An 8,225-nucleotide genomic window follows, 5' to 3' on the forward strand; every position below is an offset into this window, starting at 1 on the left:
TAAAGCAGCAGACAGGGTAGGTCTGATAAGTGCAGGAAGAAAGAAGGGGGGGGCAACTGTAGGAGTACAGATACAGACCCCAGTGCAAGGGGTGGCCCAGAGGCAGTGCGGGAAGGTGGCAGGGTGAGCAGGTACCTGGGCCCAGAGGACAGAGGGTGGCAAGGTGCACAGTGCCAAGCGAGAACAGATCAGCAGAGAAGAGGGGGAGCAAAGGCAGAAGCAAAGAGGAAAGTCTTGAGGTGTTTCCAGAACCGGAGATGGTTCTCCTCAAGTTTCAGAGTGGCAGGGAGGCCCCAGCCGAAGACAGATCTACCCCCAGCTTGTTTCTTTGAGTTAGAGGTAGAGGAGCGAAGAGCTCGAGAGGGGAGGTATTTGTGCAGGGATAGCTGAAGGGATTTTGGACCCAGGCCCCAGAAAGCCTTGTGGACAAGGCAGAGGGCTTTGAATATAATCATTGCATTCACTGGGAGCCAATGGAGGGATTTCAGAGCTGGATAGATACAAACCCAGGGCTTGAGGCCAAGGACAAGTCTTGCAGTCCTGTTCTGGATTAGCTGCAGAGGGCGGAGAGTAGAGGCAAGTAGATTTAGAAAGAGGCTGTTACAATAGTCCAACCTAGAGAGAACCAGAGCTTGGGGGGCCATGAGCTTCTGGGGGAAGGAGAGGAAAGGCAGAGTACCTCGGAGGAGGTGCAGCAGGAAGATTGACTTTTTAAGAGACATCAGAGATGTGAGCGGAGAAGGAAAGTGTGGAGTCAAGGTGACCCTGAGGTTCTTATCCTCACAGGTGGGGGTAGGAGGAGGGCCAAGGGAGGCCGGCCAGAGAGTGAGGGGAAAGGATGGTGAAGGTGGTTTTCTTCTACCTCAATGTTCATCAAGCTTGGCCAGAGGGATTTCATATGCTCCTGCCCTTTCAAGATCAACGGGTTCGGGTAATTTCTTCAATACATCCTGCCCTGCAGGGCCTAAGCAGTGAAATGGAAGTGCCACTTTTCTTTCATTTGAGTAATTAGCGCCAAACATAGCCAAAGCATACTTTGTGAAACCTTCACTCCAGTCAGCCCACCTTACTCTGGGGGTTCACCTGGAGTAGCCATGAAGAATACGGGAGCTGGTATGTTAGCCATGTGGCACTCAAAATGTGTACTCTTACTCACCACTGACTTGCACTACACTGTGCCTTGTTGGAGGGGCTTTAATCAGAAACTGTCAGTGGGAAGTGTCACCATCAGCAGCCACTAATAAACATATATTCTCCAGTTCAAAGGCTATCACTTCCCTTCAGCGTAATTCATTCTAATCAATGCTTCCTTGTAACTTAATGAATGCACTCACCGCCAGCGATCCAATTATGTATGAGTCCAGAGCAAAGTTCTTGAACAGCACTCCGAAACTTGCGGATGTGCTATATATTGTGTTTACCCTTCCCTCCTTGGGCCCTGGGTATTTACCTCTCAACCTGCGTGACTTACAAACCTTTTTATCATGCCAATGCACTGGGTCGCTTAAGACGTGCGCGCGGCACTCCCCGTCCCAAATGTTACTCCGCCCCCTCGCCGCTTCACTTGGCTTGTTTATCTAGTGGCCATAGACCTCAGCTGCAGTGTCAGCCGTACACTTGTTCCGTTCCACAACGTTGCCAGGATACAATGAACTGGTCCATCAATACGTTCCACGTGATGACGTTACATTTCGTATCCCAAGTTGCTAGGATAGCTTGCGTCAGTCACAGACCTGCCCTCTCACGGACATCGGGATGACGTTGCCAGTGTCAGGCGACGTTTACAATCAGCCGAATGCCGTTGCGTGCTACTTCTGAACGAGCTGGCTCCCGAGGCAATCTTAAAAAATTCACTTTACAACAAAATGCTTTCAATACGCATAACTTCATAATCCTTAAAGAACACCATCCAACCTGTTCACTTGCCGCATGAACTTGTCATCTCTCCTCTCTGCAATGTTGAAATAAAGAGCTCCGTCTCTGCATGCAAACGTGTTACAGCTTCATAATTCCAGTCCGACCAGCACGCACAACTCCGCTGCCTAAACGAGCGGCCTGCTAGTCTGGGTGCCAGGTGGTCCTCAAACACGTTCCTCTTCGGTTCTCGGCTGCCAAAACCAGGACGCTCTGCCAGGGGTTGCTAGTCGCCAAATGTTGTGGGTGAATAAGTAGGTCCACACGGTAAAAATAGAAACAACTCTTTGAGTTACCAACAGTAGCGACCCCCAGCCAGGGATAACCTCGCAAATGACAGTGGAATGTGGAGTCCCAGGGGAGCTGAATCTCCACATTCCAAGCAATGATGTCAGAGACATGTTGTGGAAACAGTAACCACGTTGTGAATAACCTGAATTGCACAAATAACCATGTAAACATTAACATCTCAATGTGGCAGCATTTAAATGTAATAAACTCTAAATAAACTCTAACCTCGAACACTCCCCTGTCGTAAAACCTGTTCAGCAGCCTCTTTAACCTGAGACCCTCCTCAACTACCCAGTGACAGTTGGCCTGCTTTTTACCACCAGTGAGTCCATTTACTGTGGACATCATGGGTGGGAGGGCTCAGGCAACCCCACACTGTAATTATCGAGTCACCAAGCTAACCTCCCTACAATTAACCTCCAACTGCAACTTGTCCCCGACAACCAAGTAAACAGACAGACTAGTTGCCTGCACTCCATCTCCCCTGGCAACCACAGGCTATGTTCCTGGGTTGAGGAGCTGGCTCTGAGTTTTTCCCAGCGGAGCAGGGGCAGTCTACTTTAAACTGTGTGCCCACCCTGCACCCCATTTCTCCTGGAAACCACAAGTTGTGGCCCTGCAACCTTATATAAGCCTGTGGAGAAAGGACTCTTTGGTCTTCTCTCTTTGGTTGATGGTGGTGGTGTGCTGATGGGGGGACATCAGAGCCCAGGAGTCCCCTTCCACGGTTAGCCTGGTCTTCCTTCTCCATTTTGTTTCCAATAGTAGGGCTCCTGAACTGTTGCGCGTGTGCATGTGTGTGTTTCTCCTTCTCTCTTTCTCCCTCGTGTGCTCTCTCTCACTGGGTGCCATCTCTCTAGCTTCCTTTCTTTCTCTCTCAGCTCTCTGTCTCTACCAGCCCCCTTCTGCAACCCCTTCTCTTTCTCCCTTGGGGTCTCGTCCCCCCTTGCATCCAAGGGTACTCCCCAGACCCCATATTCCAAGCTAGTATGTGTGCCTAGCTAGTCCAGTGGGTCTAATGTATCCTGCAGGCAATGAGTTTACTCCTCTTCCTGTAATGAATCTGTTCCTGGTTTCTACAAAGACTTTGGTGCCTTCTTTGTGTTCCCACTTTTCTGTGCAGCCTGCCTGTAATTGCCAGCGGGGGGACCCAATCCGTCTGTGTACACAACGCACCAACACTGGGTCTGTTGACTCCCTGGTCCAAAACTGTGGCCTGTCTGGGGTCTCCCTCACTGCCTCTCCCATTTTGGCCTGCCTCCCACAACAGATCGAAACTCATCTACCCTATAGGTTGCCTTTAACTCCACTAACAATCTGGCTTGGAGCAAGCTGCTCAAATAAATAAGTAAACCAAAGGTTTCGTCATTCTGGGGGCAACGATATAGTACTTGTTCTGGTGACCAGAAAAGGCAGGGGTGAAGAATGTAGCACATCTTTCTGATTAGTCAGAGGCAAAGTAAAGCCATTTTGCACATTTTAACTAATAAAATACGTCACATGCAGTTTCCTATTAGGCTTGCATTTCGACGTGCAAAAAACACCTTGTAGAAATGTGTGGGTTGGCAGTTTTAATTTGATTTGACAGCGTATTGGTCAGACAAAGTAGGTTAAAATTAGGCCTACGACAAAGTAAATATTACCAGCATGAATACTGCACTAACTTTAAACTCAATATGAAATCCCTAAAGTGATTTTAATGAAGAAACAAACATTTTAAATAAATATGTTCCTCTTCTCGCTGCCACCTCAAAACGAGCCTTCCTTAACCTCGAAAGTAAATGTCATCCCAAAAGATCAAACCCTCTTGCCGGGTAATGTGCTTTTCCTTTCAGTTACCGAAAAACAAAACACAGACACGTCTCTGAAACTGTATCAGCACAGTCTATTAGGAGACCCATCGGCTCCCAAAAGAGCATGCAGAACGAGTGGGCAAACAGCCAGCGCTCCTTTACAACATATGGCTTTGCGGATGTTTTGGACTACGACTCCCATGATCCTTCACTATGGACTATGATGGCTAGGGCTGATGGTTGTTGTAGTGCAAAACATCTGGGAAGCCAAAGGTTGCGGAGCCCTGCATTAGATAGATGCTTCAATTTGGTGTAAACGAGGAAGCGAGAGCATGCAATGCATCAACTACAGTCAAAAAAGACGCCATCGTGAATGGATTATACATCATTGTACTGTAATGCATAAAAGCAGGCGAGATGTTAAAATATTTAAAGATATTGAACTGCCGCCTGTCTCAATCTTTAGAAACAATGTCATTTGCATAGGTAAGAATTGTGTTAAAAAAAGAAGATGGGTTTGTTAAATGGCTAACAACCGAGTTCGGAGGAAATGCAAGCCGAATCTAAACGGAAAGTGTGTAATAGTAATTGAAACACAGCGGAATAGGGCAACAGAGCAATGTACTAGGAAAACCACAACTGCTATTCTGTCACATCGAACAATTAACATAACACGTGGATGTATACATGTTTACATCATGTGGGGTCACGTGTGAAAAAACACACGCTGCATTTTATTTAAAGAAAAGAAGAAAAAAAAACAATCTTAAGCATCTTAGTTTCATAAGCCATAGCCATACTGGTGTGTTTACTGAAAACAGCAGACAAACATGAAATGGATAAACCGAACATTCACATCGTGCCGTGTAGTAAGAAATCCGTCATCAAAGTTGAGGGCCAGATTGTATACCATATACAGAATTAGATCAGCGTGTCAGACGTTACGCACATGGTAAGCATTATGAAAATATAAAATACAAATAGACTGATTCGTCTGTTTTCTGTCAGTAGGTTAAAAACAGAAAGCACAAGTGGGAAGTAAGGCATATGGAGTTACTGTAAAATGTGAAATAAACTGTGGTTGGCGTGCGGTTACCTTTGTCAATTACTATTTATGAAGGTCATGCTCCCTTTTCAAAATGAGAACTTAGCGACTGCATCGTCATGACATTCACTGCGACGACGACGCCTGAAAAGGGGCACAGATTGGTTTACATTGAAGGGGGAGAGGGGGCTGTCTTGAGTGCTAGGATAGAAGGCTAGTCCGGTCCTCCCTCCCCCAGAAGCACAGGGGATGAGATCACAAGATGTGCGTCGCCTTCTGAGCGGTCAGCCGCTTCCCCAGCACCAGGGCGCACACTTCCTACCAGTACACTCTTACTCATTCATCTCCCAGTGAATCGGCCTCAGTCATCTCGGTGATCACAACCCGGGCTTTGTTTTCCTTGTGTGCACCCCCCCCTCTTCACTCCTACCGGGGTGTACGAGATTTATCGTTGGCACGGGAGCATATTTTGCCCCGGAACTGTCATATGAGATGGGTAGTGAAAGGGCTACCTCACTCCCCACTTACAACCAGTTATCTAGTTGCAGGTCCAAGTGGTCTTATTCTTGCACCTGAAAGCGTGCACAGCAAACGTGTACAAATAACGGTTCGGGAAAAGACGCTGGCGGCGAGTTTTTTTTTCCAAATAAAAGCAGTACATTGTAGCTATAATGCGAACAACGGCATGGGGAAACCAGAGGAAAAAGGGAAAATGGATGACATCTGCAGAGCCCTGATGCTGGCTACATCTTCCTCTTTGTACAATCCGCTGCAAACCGAGTGCATATCAAATGTCTACGCCTCTCTGTCAAACTTAAGGAGGACAATATTGGTTCGGAAATAACGAGCTACCCTCTGACATTTAAAGATGTACAGACTAACGTATATTTAGGAGGGACAAAGAACAAGCAAATAGTTTACAGGATAATCTGGATCGCAAAACGGATACCCCCTCTCCTAAAGAGGAACATCTTGAAAGGTGATGTACTCTGACCAAATCGTTACAGTTCATGGCAGAGGACGCCAACAGGGCCGAAATACAAAGTGGGTCCAGCAGCTCCAGATGTGGGAATAAAGGGGGCGTGTGCACAGAAGGGGCAGTTCTAGGAGCAATGCACACGAATCCAGCCACAAATACATGTACATTTTTTAATAAAACATAAAATAGGTGCATTTTTAATTTACAACAGAGTTCATTGTAATACATATGCAAAAAAAAGTCACGGTAAACAGTGAAGATATATACATGTACATGACACCAGCAGGAAAAGGAGTCAACTTCCAACCCCTCCTCTGACTGTGGTGAACAATGTGATATTGCATCGTCTAGGTGTTTACATACTCCAGAACCCATTGATGGCATGGTTAGCGTACCATAATAACACTAACACGCGCATTTTAAGACGCAACTTGACCCGTACATCACCAGCTATAACACGGCCAGCACTCACCCCCGAACCAGAGCTTGTTCTGGACGCACCTTCCCACTTCAGGAGCTTCACATTGCGCTATCCCGGTAGGGCGGGGCTGACTATGGTTGTTTCGCCCCTGACTCGGCGCGCTGCAGTCCGCTGCCCGGTGATGCCCTGGTGTCCACCGGCTGCGCTACTCGCCCCCCTCCGCTGGCAGAACCCGGCTAACGGCAACCCAGTAGCGCATGCGCACAACGAGCCATCCCTCAGTGGCAAGAGGAGAGGGCGGGGCGAGACAGGCCTACCCGAGGTTTGGGAGAATAACTGTCTCTGTCCTTTGAGATAATAAATCCGTGTTCAAAAATCCGTTTTTTCAGGCGGAAGTGATTGCCTCGCCCCCGTTTGTGTTTTAGGTTTTCCACGCTGGGCGTACGAGCCTCCAATGTCTTACTGTTGACACTTCACTTTCCACCGGAACCACACGAAATATTTATGAAATGTAGACTCACTTCTGGGTTAGCTGCTTTAGGCGGCCGAGTTTGAAATGTCTGGGGTTGCCAGGGCTGCCGGGACAGAGTAAAATGAGCCCGAACGCTTCTACGGGCGGCCTTAATGGAAACCCGCCAGGAAGTGGAGGCGTGACTAGCCTGCGACCCCCCAGCTCAATTACCGACCCGACCTCTCAGAAGTGATGCTGCACAGATCCCCGGCATCCCGTTGGAAGACTCACAATTTGCCAACGGTGTGATATTATAAAGGTTCGCTGACGTGGAAATGCGGGTACAAAGTGAAGTTGGTGTTGACATCCAGGGACTGCCTCGAGCTGTCTCACTTTCAAAATACTATCAACCATGGGACTGATTTAATTTCAGGCATAAAACAAAGTACACTATATTTTAGCGTCAGTAGCATAACGGAACATGTCACGTGAGCACCTCCTTGCCCCCACATTCGGACAGCGGAAGCAGGCAAGTTTCAAAAAAGGCCAGCCTTTCTTGGCCCAATACTTCAATTCAATTGTTCTAACCCTTTGGAAGTTGTATTGATGGTTCCCTTAAAATATTAGCTCAGCTATAACTTATATTTAAAATGCATTGGGCTGAAATACTAGTTTGGGATTTAGAAAAATGCATATTCTTTTAATTAGCCGTCCATTCATGTGGAGAAAGTTAAAATTTATCAGGGTTCCAGCTACACTCTTGACTGCAATCAAGGCCTTATACACTGATTCTAGAATTTCTGTCAGGTGTGATGGGCAGTACGGATATGTAAGAGGATTCAATTCAACACTACAGCTAAGTCAATGCCTAGTCTGGGATACTGAATGGAAACCCTTATTGATATATCTTTATGTCCAGTTCATGAGTTCTGGATGACTACCCCTATATAACACCCCTCTCTTAGAATCCCCCTGACCCCACTGAGCCAAGAAGTAGTTCTGTTTTGCATGTTTAAAAGGTTTATTTGAGAATTTAAACAATATATATATATATCACACTTTATAATAAATGAATATCTGATAGTACACTTAGACATATGATGTTGATCAACAATGGGTAATCTGGCACTAGCACACTTCTTTACAATCAATGAGGAGTTAGTATAGGATGGATAAAGTAGCAAAACTACTTTTATGATTTCAAGGGAGAAGCAATGAGGAATAAAATGCAGTACAGAAATACTTGATATGATTTTAGCAAAAGATAAAATAATCACTTTTTATCTGGCAATTCACCCCCTCCCCTATGCAATGTAAGAAATGGAAGGAGA

At 46.5% G+C, this 8,225-nt stretch overlaps 1 protein-coding gene across 7 annotated transcripts in view; it reads right to left on the bottom strand.

Annotated features, from left to right (window-relative positions):
- CEP170 (centrosomal protein 170) overlaps positions 1-7,007 on the bottom strand; it is a 1,733,932-nt gene extending 1,726,925 nt beyond the window's left edge. The window contains exon 1 of one of the 7 annotated variants that reach the window (XM_069607948.1): positions 6,524-7,007. The gene's annotated coding sequence lies outside the window, so the exon portion shown is untranslated. Of the gene's footprint in view, positions 1-6,494 lie in introns of all 7 variants that reach the window. The other 6 variants (XM_069607946.1, XM_069607950.1, XM_069607952.1 and 3 more) reach the window with 6 other exon arrangements.
- Positions 7,008-8,225: the final 1,218 nt, after the last annotated feature.

Source organism: Ambystoma mexicanum, chromosome 4q (genome assembly GCF_040938575.1).
Source record: "Ambystoma mexicanum isolate Mex_15411 chromosome 4q, UKY_AmexF1_1, whole genome shotgun sequence".
Taxonomy (NCBI): Eukaryota; Metazoa; Chordata; class Amphibia; order Caudata; family Ambystomatidae; genus Ambystoma; species Ambystoma mexicanum.